The sequence below is a fragment of the Hemitrygon akajei genome, chromosome 5 (genome assembly GCF_048418815.1).
Source record: "Hemitrygon akajei chromosome 5, sHemAka1.3, whole genome shotgun sequence".
In the NCBI taxonomy this organism is placed as follows: domain Eukaryota; kingdom Metazoa; phylum Chordata; class Chondrichthyes; order Myliobatiformes; family Dasyatidae; genus Hemitrygon; species Hemitrygon akajei.
In genome coordinates, this window is record NC_133128.1 from 102,350,815 (window position 1) to 102,363,805 (window position 12,991).

The 12,991-nt window shown below is 49.8% G+C and overlaps 1 protein-coding gene across 4 annotated transcripts in view; it reads left to right on the forward strand.

Moving 5' to 3' along the window:
- Positions 1-12,991, forward strand: part of ppef1 (protein phosphatase, EF-hand calcium binding domain 1) — a 921,908-nt gene that overhangs the window by 817,665 nt on the left and 91,252 nt on the right. The gene's annotated exons all lie outside the window — the stretch shown is intronic.

Genomic DNA, 12,991 nt, shown 5'->3' on the forward strand with positions numbered 1-12,991 from the left:
ACCCCTCTTCACCTTCCCCTGTCTAACTGGGACAAACCTATCTTCAATCCCCTGTCTTACTAGAACAAACCCCTCTTCACTTCCCCTGTCTAACTGGGACAAACCCCTCTTCACCTTCCCCTGTCTTACTGAGACAAACCCCTCTTCACCTTCCCCTGTCTAACTGGGACAAACCTATCTTCACTTCCCCTGTCTCACTGGGACAAACGAATCTTCATTTCCCATCTCTAACTGGAACAAACCTATCTTCACTTCCCCTGTCTCACTGGGACAAGCCAATCTTCACTTCCCCTGTCTCAATGGGACAAACCTATCTTCACCTTCCCCTGTCTAACTGGGACAAACCTTTCTTCACCTCCCCCTGTCTCACTGGAACAAACCTATCTTCACCTTCCACTGTCTCTCTGGGACAAACCCCTGTTCTACTTCCCCTGTCTCTCTGGAACAAGCCCCACTTCACCTTCCCCTGTCAAACTGGGAGAAACCGTTCATCACCTTCCCCTGTCTAACTGGTACAATCCTGTCTTCACTTCCCCTGTCTCACTGGGACAAACGAATCTTCATTTCCCCTCTCTAACTGGGACAAACCTATCTTCACTTCCCCTGTCTAACTGGGGCAAACCTATCTTCACTTCCCCTGTCTCACTGGGACAAACCCCGGTTCTGTTTCCCCTGTCTAACTGCGGCAAACCTATCTTCATTCCCCTGTCTTACTAGAACAAACCCCTCTTCACTTCCCCTGTCTAACTGGGACAAACCCCTCTTCACCTTCCCCTGTCTCACTGGGACAAACCCCTCTTCACCTTCCCCTGTCTAACTGGGACAAACCTATTTTCACTTCCCCCGTCTCACTGGGACAAACCTATCTTCACTTCCCCTGTCTAACTGGGGCAACCCTATCTTCACTTCCCCTGTCTCACTGGGTCAAAGCTAACTTCACTTCCCCTGTCTCACTGGGACAAACCCCTGTTCACTTTCCCCTGTTTAACTGGGGCAAACCTATTATCATTTCCCCTGTCTTACTGGGACAAACGAATCTTCATTTCCCCTCTCTAACTGGGACAAACCCCTCTTCACTTCCACTGTCTAACTGGGACAAACCGCTGTTCACCTTCCCCTGTCTCACTGGCACAAACAAATCTTCACTTCCCCTCTCTAACTGGGACAAACCTATCTTCACTTCCCCTGTCTAACTGGGGCACACCTATCTTCACTTCCCCTGTCTCACTGGGTCAAAGCTAACTTCTCTTCCCCTGTCTCACTGGGACAAACCCCTGTTCACTTTCCCCTGTCTAACTAGGGCAAACCTATCTTCAATCCCCTGTCTTACTAGAACAAACCACTCTTCACTTCCCCTGTCTAACTGGGACAAACCCCTCTTCACCTTCCCCTGTCTCACTGGGACAAACACCTCTTCACCTTCCCCTGTCTAACTGGGACAAACATATCTTCAATCCCTTGTCATACTAGAACAAACCCCTCTTCACCTTCCCCTGTCTCACTGAGACAAACCCCTCTTCACCTTCCCCTGTCTTACTGCGACAAACCCATCTTCACTTCCCCTGTCTCCCTGGGAAAAACCCCTCTTCATTTCCCCTGTCTAACTGGGACAAACCTGTCTTCACTTCCCCTGTCTCACAGGGATAAACGAATCTTCATTTCCCCTCTCTAACTGGGACAAACCTATCTTCACTTCCCCTGTCTAACTGGGGCAAACCTATCTTCACTTCCCCTGTCTCACTGGGACAAACCCCTGTTCTCTTTCCCCTGTCTAACTGCGGCAAACCTATCTTCAATCCCCTGTCTTACTAGGACAAACCCCTCTTCACTTCCCCTGTCTAACTGGGACAATCCTGTCTTCACTTCCCCTGTCTCACTGGGACAAACGAATCTTCATTTCCCCTCTCTAACTGGGACAAACCTATCTTCACTTCCCCTGTCTAACTGGGGCAAACCTATCTTCACTTCCCCTGTCTCACTGGGACAAACCCCGGTTCTCTTTCCCCTGTCTAACTGCGGCAAACCTATCTTCACTTCCCCTGTCTTACTGGGACAAACGAATCTTCATTTCCCCTCTCTAACTGGGACAAACACCTCTTCACTTCCACTGTCTAACTGGGACAAACCCCTCTTCACCTTCCCCTGTCTCACTGGGACAAACAAATCTTCACTTCCCCTCTCTAACTGGGACAAACCTGTCTTCACTTCCCCTGTCTAACTGGGGCAAACCTATCTTCACTTCCCCTGTCTCACTGGGTCAAAGCTAACTTCACTTCCCCTGTCTCACTGGGACAAACCCCTGTTCACTTTCCCCTGTCTAACTAGGGCAAACCTATCTTCAATCCCCTGTCTTACTAGAACAAACCACTCTTCTCTTCCCCTGTCTAACTGGGACAAACCCCTCTTCACCTTCCCCAGTCTCACTGGGACAAACCCCTCTTCACCTTCCCCTGTCTAACTGGGACAAACATATCTTCAATCCCTTGTCTTACTAGAACAAACCCCTCTTCACCTTCCCCTGTCTCACTGAGACAAACCCCTCTTCACCTTCCCCTGTCTAACTGCGACAAACCCATCTTCACTTCCCCTGTCTCCCTGGGAAAAACCCCTCTTCATTTCCCCTGTCTAACTGGGACAAACCTGTCTTCACTTCCCCTGTCTCACATGGATAAACGAATCTTCATTTCCCCTCTCTAACTGGGACAAACCTATCTTCACTTCCCCTGTCTTACTGGGGCAAACCTATCTTCACTTCCCCTGTCTCACTGGGACAAACCCCTGTTCTCTTTCCCCTGTCTAACTACGGCAAACCTATCTTCAATCCCCTGTCTTACTAGGACAAACCCATCTTCACTTCCCCTGTCTAACTGGGACAAACCCCTCTTCACCTTCCCGTGTCTCACTGGGACATACGAATCTTCATTTCCCCTCTCTAACTGGAACAAACCTATCTTCACTTCCCCTGTCTAACTGCGGCAAACCTATCTTCACCTTCCCCTGTCTCACTGGGACAAACCCCCCTTCACTTCACCTGTCTAACTGGGACAAACCTATCTTCACTTCCCCTGTCTTACTGGGACAAACCCCTCTTCACCTTCCCTTGTCTAACTGGGACAAACCCATCTTCACTTCCCCTGTCTCCCTGGGAAAAACCCCTCTTCATTTCCCCTGTCTAACTGGGACAAATGAATCTTCATTTCCCCTCTCTAACAGGGACAAACCTATCTTCACTTCCCCTGTAGTCTGGGACATACCTATCTTCACCTTCCCCTGTCTAACTGGAACAAACTTATCTTCACTTCCCCTGTCTAACTGGAACAAACCCCTCTTCACTTCCCCTGTCTAACTGGGGCAAACCTATCTTCACTTCCCCTGTCTCACTGGGACAAACCCCTGTTCTCTTTCCCCTGTCTAACTACGGCAAACCTATCTTCAATCCCCTGTCTTACTAGGACAAACCCCTCTTCACTTCCCCTGTCTAACTGGGACAAACCCCTCTTCACCTTCCCGTGTCTCACTGGGACATACGAATCTTCATTTCCCCTCTCTAACTGGAACAAACCTATCTTCACTTCCCCTGTCTAACTGGGGCAAACCTATCTTCACCTTCCCCTGTCTCACTGGGACAAACCCCCCTTCACTTCACCTGTCTAACTGGGACGAACCTATCTTCACTTCCCCTGTCTTACTGGGACAAACCCCTCTTCACCTTCCCCTGTCTAACTGGGACAAACCCATCTTCACTTCCCATGTCTCCCTGGGAAAAACCCCTCTTCATTTCCCCTGTCTAACTGGGACAAATGAATCTTCATTTCCCCTCTCTAACAGGGACAAACCTATCTTCACTTCCCCTGTAGTCTGGGACATACCTATCTTCACCTTCCCCTGTCTAACTGGAACAAACTTATCTTCACTTCCCCTGTCTAACTGGAACAAACCCCTCTTCACCTTCCCCTGTCTCACTGGGACTAACCCCTCTTCTCCTTCCCCTGTCTAACTGGGACAAACCTATCTTCACTTCCCCTGTCTTACTGGGACAAATGAATCTTCATTTCCCCTCTCTAACTGGGACAAACGTATCTTCACTTCCCCTCTCTATCTGGGACAAACCTATCTTCACTTCCCCAGTCTCACAGGGTCAAAGCTAACTTCACTTCCCCTGTCTAACTGGGACAAACCTATCTTCACTTCCCCTGTCTTGCTGGGACAAATGAATCTTCATTTCCCCTCTCTAACTGGGACAAACCTATCTTCACTTCCCCTGTCTAACTGGGGCAAACCTATCTTCACTTCCCCAGTCTCACTGGGTCAAAGCTAACTTCACTTCCCCTGTCTCACTGGGACAAACCCCTCTTCACCTTCCCCTGTCTCACTGGGACTAACCCCTCTTCACCTTCCCCTGTCTCACTGGGACAAACCCCTCTTCACCTTCCCCTGTCTCACTGGGACTAACCCCTCTTCACCTTCCCCTGTCTAACTGGGACAAACCTATCTTCACTTCCCCTGTCTTACTGGGACAAACGAATCTTCATTTCCCCTCTCTTACTGGGACAAACCTATCTTCACTTCCCCTGTCTAACTGGGGCAAACCTATCTTCACCTTCCCCTGTCTCACTGGGTCAAGGCTAACTTCACTTCCCCTGTCTCACTGGGACAAACCCCTCTTCACTTCCCCTGTCTAACTGGGGCAAACCTATCTTCAAATTCCCCTGTCTCACTGGGACAAACCCCTCTTCACCTTCCCCTGTCTCACTGGAACAAACCTTTCTTCACCTTCCATGCCTAACTGGGACAAACCTATCTTCACCTTCCCCTGTCTCACTGGGACAAACCTATCTTCGCTTCTCCTGTCTCACTGGGACAAACCCCTCTTCACCTTCCCCTCTCTCACTGGGACAAACCTATCTTCACTTCCCCTGTCACACTGGGCAAACCTATCTTCATTTCCCCTGTAGTCTGGGACATACCTACCTTCACCTTCCCCTGTCTAACTGGAACAAACTTATCTTCACTTCCCCTGTCTAACTGGAACAAACCCCTCTTCACTTCCCCTGTCTCACTTGGACAAACCTATTTTCATTTCCCCTGTCTAACTGGAACAAACCTATCTTCACTTCCCCTGTCTCTCTTGGACAAACCTATCTTCAGTTCCCCTGTCGAACTGGCGCAAACTTATCTTCACTTTCCCTGTCTCACTGGGACAAACCTATCTTCACCTTCCCCTGTCACACTGGGACAAATATATCTTCATCTTCCCCTGTCTCATTGGGAAAAACCCCGCTTCATTTCCCCTGTCTAACTGGGACAAACCTATCTTCACATCCCCTGTCTCACTGGGACAAAACTATCTTCACTTCCCCTGTCTCACTTGGACAAACCCCTCTTCACCTTCCCCTGTCTAACTGGGACAAACCCATCTTCACTTCCCCTGTCTCCCTGGGAAAAACCCCTCTTCATTTCCCCTGTCTAACTGGGACAAACCTATCTTCACTTCCCCCGTCTCACTGGGACAAGCTTATCTTCACTTCCCCTGTCTCACTGGGACAAACGAATCTTCATTTCCCCTCTCTAACTGGGACAAACCTATCTTCACTTCCCCTGTCTAACTGGGGCAAACCTATCTTCACTTCCCCTGTCTCACTGGGTCAAAGCTAACTTCACTTCCCCTGTCTCACTGGGACAAACCCCTGTTCACTTTCCCCTGTCTAACTGGGGCAAACCTATCTTCAATCCCCTGTCTTACTAGAACAAACCCCTCTTCACTTCCCCTGTCTAACTGGGACAAACCCCTTTTCACCTTCCCCTGTCTCACTGGGACAAACCCCTCTTCACCTTCCCCTGTCTAACTGGGACAAACCTATCTTCAATCCCCTGTCTTACTAGAACAAACCCCTCTTCACTTCCCCTGTCTAACTGGGACAAACCCCTCTTCACTTCACCTGTCTCACTGGGACAAACCTATCTTCACCTTCCCCTGTCTAACTGGGACAAACCTTTCTTCACCTCCCCCTGTCTCACTGGAACAAACCTATCTTCACCTTCCACTGTCTCTCTGGGACAAACCCCTGTTCTACTTCCCCTGTCTCACTGGAACAAGCCCCACTTCACCTTCCCCTGTCAAACTGGGAGAAACCGTTCATCACCTTCCCCTGTCTAACTGGGACAATCCTGTCTTCACTTCCCCTGTCTCACTGGGACAAACGAATCTTCATTTCCCCTCTCTAACTGGGACAAACCTATCTTCACTTCCCCTGTCTAACTGGGACAAACCTATCGTCACTTCCCCTGTCTCACTGGGACAAACCCCGGTTCTCTTTCCCCTGTCTAACTGCGGCAAACCTATCTTCAATCCCCTGTCTTACTAGAACAAACCCCTCTTCACTTCCCCTGTCTAACTGGGACAAACCCCTCTTCACCTTCCCCTGTCTCACTGGGACAAACCCCTCTTCACCTTCCCCTGTCTAACTGGGACAAACCTATTTTCACTTCCCCCGTCTCACTGGGACAAACCTATCTTCACTTCCCCTGTCTAACTGGGGCAACCCTATCTTCACTTCCCCTGTCTCACTGGGTCAAAGCTAACTTCACTTCCCCTGTCTCACTGGGACAAACCCCTGTTCACTTTCCCCTGTTTAACTGGGGCAAACCTATCTTCACTTCCCCTGTCTTACTGGGACAAACGAATCTTCATTTCCCCTCTCTAACTGGGACAAACCCCTCTTCACTTCCACTGTCTAACTGGGACAAACCCCTCTTCACCTTCCCCTGTCTCACTGGGACAAACAAATCTTCACTTCCCCTCTCTAACTGGGACAAACCTATCTTCACTTCCCCTGTCTAACTGGGGCAAACCTATCTTCACTTCCCCTGTCTCACTGGGTCAAAGCTAACTTCACTTCCCCTGTCTCACTGGGACAAACCCCTCTTCACCTTCCCCTGTCTCACTGGAACAAATGAATCTTCATTTCCCCTCTCTAACTGGGACAAACCTATCTTCACCTTCCCCTGTCTCACTGGGACAAATGAATCTTCATTTCCCCTCTCTAACTGGGACAAACCTATCTTCACTTCCCCTGTCTAACTAGGGCAAACCTATCTTCACTTCCCCAGTCTCACTGGGTCAAAGCTAACTTCACTTCCCCTGTCTCACTGGGACAAACCCCTCTTCACCTTCCCCTGTCTCACTGGGACTAATCCCTCTTCATTTCCCCTCTCTAACTGGGACAAACCTATCTTCACTTCCCCTGTCTAACTGGGGCAAACCTATCTTCACTTCCCCAGTCTCACTGGGTCAAAGCTAACTTCACTTCCCCTGTCTCACTGCGACAAACCCCTCTTCACCTTCCCCTGTCTCACTGGGACTAACCCCTCTTCACCTTCCCCTGTCTCACTGGGACAAACCTATCTTCGCTTCTCCTGTCTCACTGGGACAAACCCCTCTTCACCTTCCCCTGTCTCACTGGAACAAACCTTTCTTCACCTTCCATGCCTAACTGGGACAAACCTATCTTCACCTTCCCCTGTCTCACTGGGACAAACCTATCTTCGCTTCTCCTGTCTCACTGGGACAAACCCCTCTTCACCTTCCCCTGTCTCACTGGGACAAACCTATCTTCACTTCCCCAGTCTCACTGGGCAAACCTATCTTCATTTCCCCTGTAGTCTGGGACATACCTTTCTTCACCTTCCCCTGTCTAACTGGAACAAACTTATCTTCACTTCCCCTGTCTAACTGGAACAAACCCCTCTTCACTTCCCCTGTCTCACTTGGACAAACCGATTTTCATTTCCCCTGTCTAACTGGAACAAACCTATCTTCACTTCCCCTGTCTCTCTTGGACAAACCTATCTTCAGTTCCCCTGTCTAACTGGCGCAAACTTATCTTCACTTTCCCTGTCTCACTGGGACAAACCTATCTTCACCTTCCCCTGTCACACTGGGACAAATATATCTTCATCTTCCCCTGTCTCATTGGGAAAAACACCGCTTCATTTCCCCTGTCTAACTGGGACAAACCTATCTTCACTTCCCCTGTCTCACTGGGACAAAACTATCTTCACTTCCCCTGTCTCACTTGGACAAACCCCTCTTCACCTTCCCCTGTCTAACTGGGACAAACCCATCTTCACTTCCCCTGTCTCCCTGGGAAAAACCCCTCTTCATTTCCCCTGTCTAACTGGGACAAACCTATCTTCACTTCCCCCGTCTCAATGGGACAAGCTTATCTTCACTTCCCCTGTCTCACTGGGACAAACGAATCTTCATTTCCCCTCTCTAACTGGGACAAACCTATCTTCACTTCCCCTGTCTAACTGGGGCAAACCTATCTTCACTTCCCCTGTCTCACTGGGTCAAAGCTAACTTCACTTCCCCTGTCTCACTGGGACAAACCCCTGTTCACTTTCCCCTGTCTAACTGGGGCAAACCTATCTTCAATCCCCTGTCTTACTAGAACAAACCCCTCTTCACTTCCCCTGTCTAACTGGGACAAACCCCTTTTCACCTTCCCCTGTCTCACTGGGACAAACCCCTCTTCACCTTCCCCTGTCTAACTGGGACAAACCTATCTTCAATCCCCTGTCTTACTAGAACAAACCCCTCTTCACTTCCCCTGTCTAACTGGGACAAACCCCTCTTCACTTCCCCTGTCTCACTGGGACAAACCTATCTTCACCTTCCCCTGTCTAACTGGGACAAACCTTTCTTCACCTCCCCCTGTCTCACTGGAACAAACCTATCTTCACCTTCCACTGTCTCTCTGGGACAAACCCCTGTTCTACTTCCCCTGTCTCACTGGAACAAGCCCCACTTCACCTTCCCCTGTCAAACTGGGAGAAACCGTTCATCACCTTCCCCTGTCTAACTGGGACAATCCTGTCTTCACTTCCCCTGTCTCACTGGGACAAACGAATCTTCATTTCCCCTCTCTAACTGGGACAAACCTATCTTCACTTCCCCTGTCTAACTGGGGCAAACCTATCTTCACTTCCCCTGTCTCACTGGGACAAACCCCGGTTCTCTTTCCCCTGTCTAACTGCGGCAAACCTATCTTCAATCCCCTGTCTTACTAGAACAAACCCCTCTTCACTTCCCCTGTCTAACTGGGACAAACCCCTCTTCACCTTCCCCTGTCTCACTGGGACAAACCCCTCTTCACCTTCCCCTGTCTAACTGGGACAAACCTATTTTCACTTCCCCCGTCTCACTGGGACAAACCTATCTTCACTTCCCCTGTCTAACTGGGGCAACCCTATCTTCACTTCCCCTGTCTCACTGGGTCAAAGCTAACTTCACTTCCCCTGTCTCACTGGGACAAACCCCTCTTCACTTCCCCTGTCTCACTGGGACAAACCCCTGTTCACTTTCCCCTGTTTAACTGGGGCAAACCTATCTTCACTTCCCCTGTCTTACTGGGACAAACGAATCTTCATTTCCCCTCTCTAACTGGGACAAACCCCTCTTCACTTCCACTGTCTAACTGGGAGAAACCCCTCTTCACCTTCCCCTGTCTCACTGGGACAAACAAATCTTCACTTCCCCTCTCTAACTGGGACAAACCTATCTTCACTTCCCCTGTCTAACTGGGGCAAACCTATCTTCACTTCCCCTGTCTCACTGGGTCAAAGCTAACTTCACTTCCCCTGTCTCACTGGGACAAACCCCTGTTCACTTTCCCCTGTCTAACTGGGGCAAACCTATCTTCAATCCCCTGTCTTACTAGAACAAACCCGTCTTCACTTCCCCTGTCTAACTGGGACAAACCCCTCTTCACCTTCCCCTGTCTCACTGGGACAAACGATTCTTCATTTCCCCTCTCTAACTGGAACAAACCTATCTTCACTTCCCCTTTCTAACTGGGGCAAACCTATCTTCACCTTCCACTGTCACACTGGGACAAACCCCTCTTCACTTCCCCTGTCTCACTTGGACAAACCTATCTTCACTTCCCCTGTCTCACTGGGACAAACCCCTCTTCACCTTCCCCTGTCTAACTGGGACAAACCCATCTTCACTTCCCCTGTCTAACTGGGGCAAACCTATCTTCACTTCCCCTGTCTCACTGGGTCAAAGCTAACTTCACTTCCCCTGTCTCACTGGGACAAACCCCTGTTCACTTTCCCCTGTCTAACTGGGGCAAACCTATCTTCAATCCCCTGTCTTACTAGAACAAACCCGTCTTCACTTCCCCTGTCTAACTGGGACAAACCCCTCTTCACCTTCCCCATTCTCACTGGGACAAACGATTCTTCATTTCCCCTCTCTAACTGGAACAAACCTATCTTCACTTCCCCTTTCTAACTGGGGCAAACCTATCTTCACCTTCCACTGTCACACTGGGACAAACCCCTCTTCACTTCCCCTGTCTCACTTGGACAAACCTATCTTCACTTCCCCTGTCTCACTGGGACAAACCCCTCTTCACCTTCCCCTGTCTAACTGGGACAAACCCATCTTCACTTCCCCTGTCTAACTGGGGCAAACCTATCTTCACTTCCCCTGTCTCACTGGGTCAAAGCTAACTTCACTTCCCCTGTCTAACTGGGACAAACCCCTCTTCACCTTCCCCTGTCACACTGGGACAAATATATCTTCATCTTCCCCTGTCTCATTGGGACAAACCAATCTTCACTTCCCCTGTCTCCCTGGGAAAAACCCCGCTTCATTTCCCCTGTCTAACTGGGACAAACCTATCTTCACTTCCCCTGTCTCACTGGGACAAACCCCTCTTCACCTTCCCCTGTCTAACTGGGACAAACCCATCTTCACTTCCCCTGTCTCCCTGGGAAAAACCCCTCTTCACCTTCCCCTGTCTAACTGGGACAAACCTATCTTCAATCCCCTGTCTTACTAGAACAAACCCCTCTTCACTTCCCCTGTCTAACTGGGACAAACCCCTCTTCACCTTCCCCTGTCTCACTGAGACAAACCCCTCTTCACCTTCCCCTGTCTAACTGGAACAAACCTATCTTCACATCCCCTGTCTAACTGGGACAAACCCATCTTCACTTCCCCTGTCTAACTGGGGCAAACCTATCTTCACTTCCCCTGTCTCACTGGGTCAAAGCTAACTTCACTTCCCCTGTCTAACTGGGACAAACCCCTCTTCACCTTCCCCTGTCACACTGGGACAAATATATCTTCATCTTCCCCTGTCTCATTGGGACAAACCAATCTTCACTTCCCCTGTCTCCCTGGGAAAAACCCCGCTTCATTTCCCCTGTCTAACTGGGACAAACCCATCTTCACTTCCCCTGTCTCCCTGGGAAAAACCCCTCTTCATTTCCCCTGTCTAACTGGGACAAACCTATCTTCACTTCCCCTGTCTCACTGGGACAAGCCAATCTTCACTTCCCCTGTCTCACTGGGACAAACCTATCTTCACCTGCCCCTGTCTAACTGGGACAAACCCATCTTCACTTCCCCTGTCTAACTGGGGCAAACCTATCTTCACTTCCCCTGTCTCACTGGGTCAAAGCTAACTTCACTTCCCCTGTCTAACTGGGACAAACCAATCTTCACTTCCCCTGTCTCCCTGGGAAAAACCCCGCTTCATTTCCCCTGTCTAACTGGGACAAACCCATCTTCACTTCCCCTGTCTCCCTGGGAAAAACCCCTCTTCATTTCCCCTGTCTAACTGGGACAAACCTATCTTCACTTCCCCCGTCTCACTGGGACAAGCTTATCTTCACTTCCCCTGTCTCACTGGGACAAACGAATCTTCATTTCCCCTCTCTAACTGGGACAAACCTATCTTCACTTCCCCTGTCTAACTGGGGCAAACCTATCTTCACTTCCCCTGTCTCACTGGGTCAAAGCTAACTTCACTTCCCCTGTCTCACTGGGACAAACCCCTGTTCACTTTCCCCTGTCTAACTCGGGCAAACCTATCTTCAATCCCCTGTCTTACTAGAACAAACCCCTCTTCACTTCCCCTGTCTAACTGGGACAAACCCCTTTTCACCTTCCCCTGTCTCACTGGGACAAACCCCTCTTCACCTTCCCCTGTCTAACTGGGACAAACCTATCTTCAATCCCCTGTCTTACTAGAACAAACCCCTCTTCACTTCCCCTGTCTAACTGGGACAAACCCCTCTTCACCTTCCCCTGTCTCACTGAGACAAACCCCTCTTCACTTCCCCTGTCTCACTGGGTCAAAGCTAACTTCACTTCCCCTGTCTCACTGGGACAAACCCCTGTTCACTTTCCCCTGTCTAACTGGGGCAAACCTATCTTCAATCCCCTGTCTTACTAGAACAAACCCCTCTTCACTTCCCCTGTCTAACTGGGACAAACCCCTTTTCACCTTCCCCTGTCTCACTGGGACAAACCCCTCTTCACCTTCCCCTGTCTAACTGGGACAAACCTATCTTCAATCCCCTGTCTTACTAGAACAAACCCCTCTTCACTTCCCCTGTCTAACTGGGACAAACCCCTCTTCACCTTCCCCTGTCTCACTGAGACAAACCCCTCTTCACCTTCCCCTGTCTAACTGGGACAAACCTATCTTCACTTCCCCTGTCTCACTGGGACAAACGAATCTTCATTTCCCATCTCTAACTGGAACAAACCTATCTTCACATCCCCTGTCTAACTGGGACAAACCCATCTTCACTTCCCCTGTCTAACTGGGGCAAACCTATCTTCACTTCCCCTGTCTCACTGGGTCAAAGCTAACTTCACTTCCCCTGTCTAACTGGGACAAACCCCTCTTCACCTTCCCCTGTCACACTGGGACAAATATATCTTCATCTTCCCCTGTCTCATTGGGACAAACCAATCTTCACTTCCCCTGTCTCCCTGGGAAAAACCCCGCTTCATTTCCCCTGTCTAACTGGGACAAACCCATCTTCACTTCCCCTGTCTCCCTGGGAAAAACCCCTCTTCATTTCCCCTGTCTAACTGGGACAAACCTATCTTCACTTCCCCCGTCTCACTGGGACAAGCTTATCTTCACTTCCCCTGTCTCACTGGGACAAACGAATCTTCATT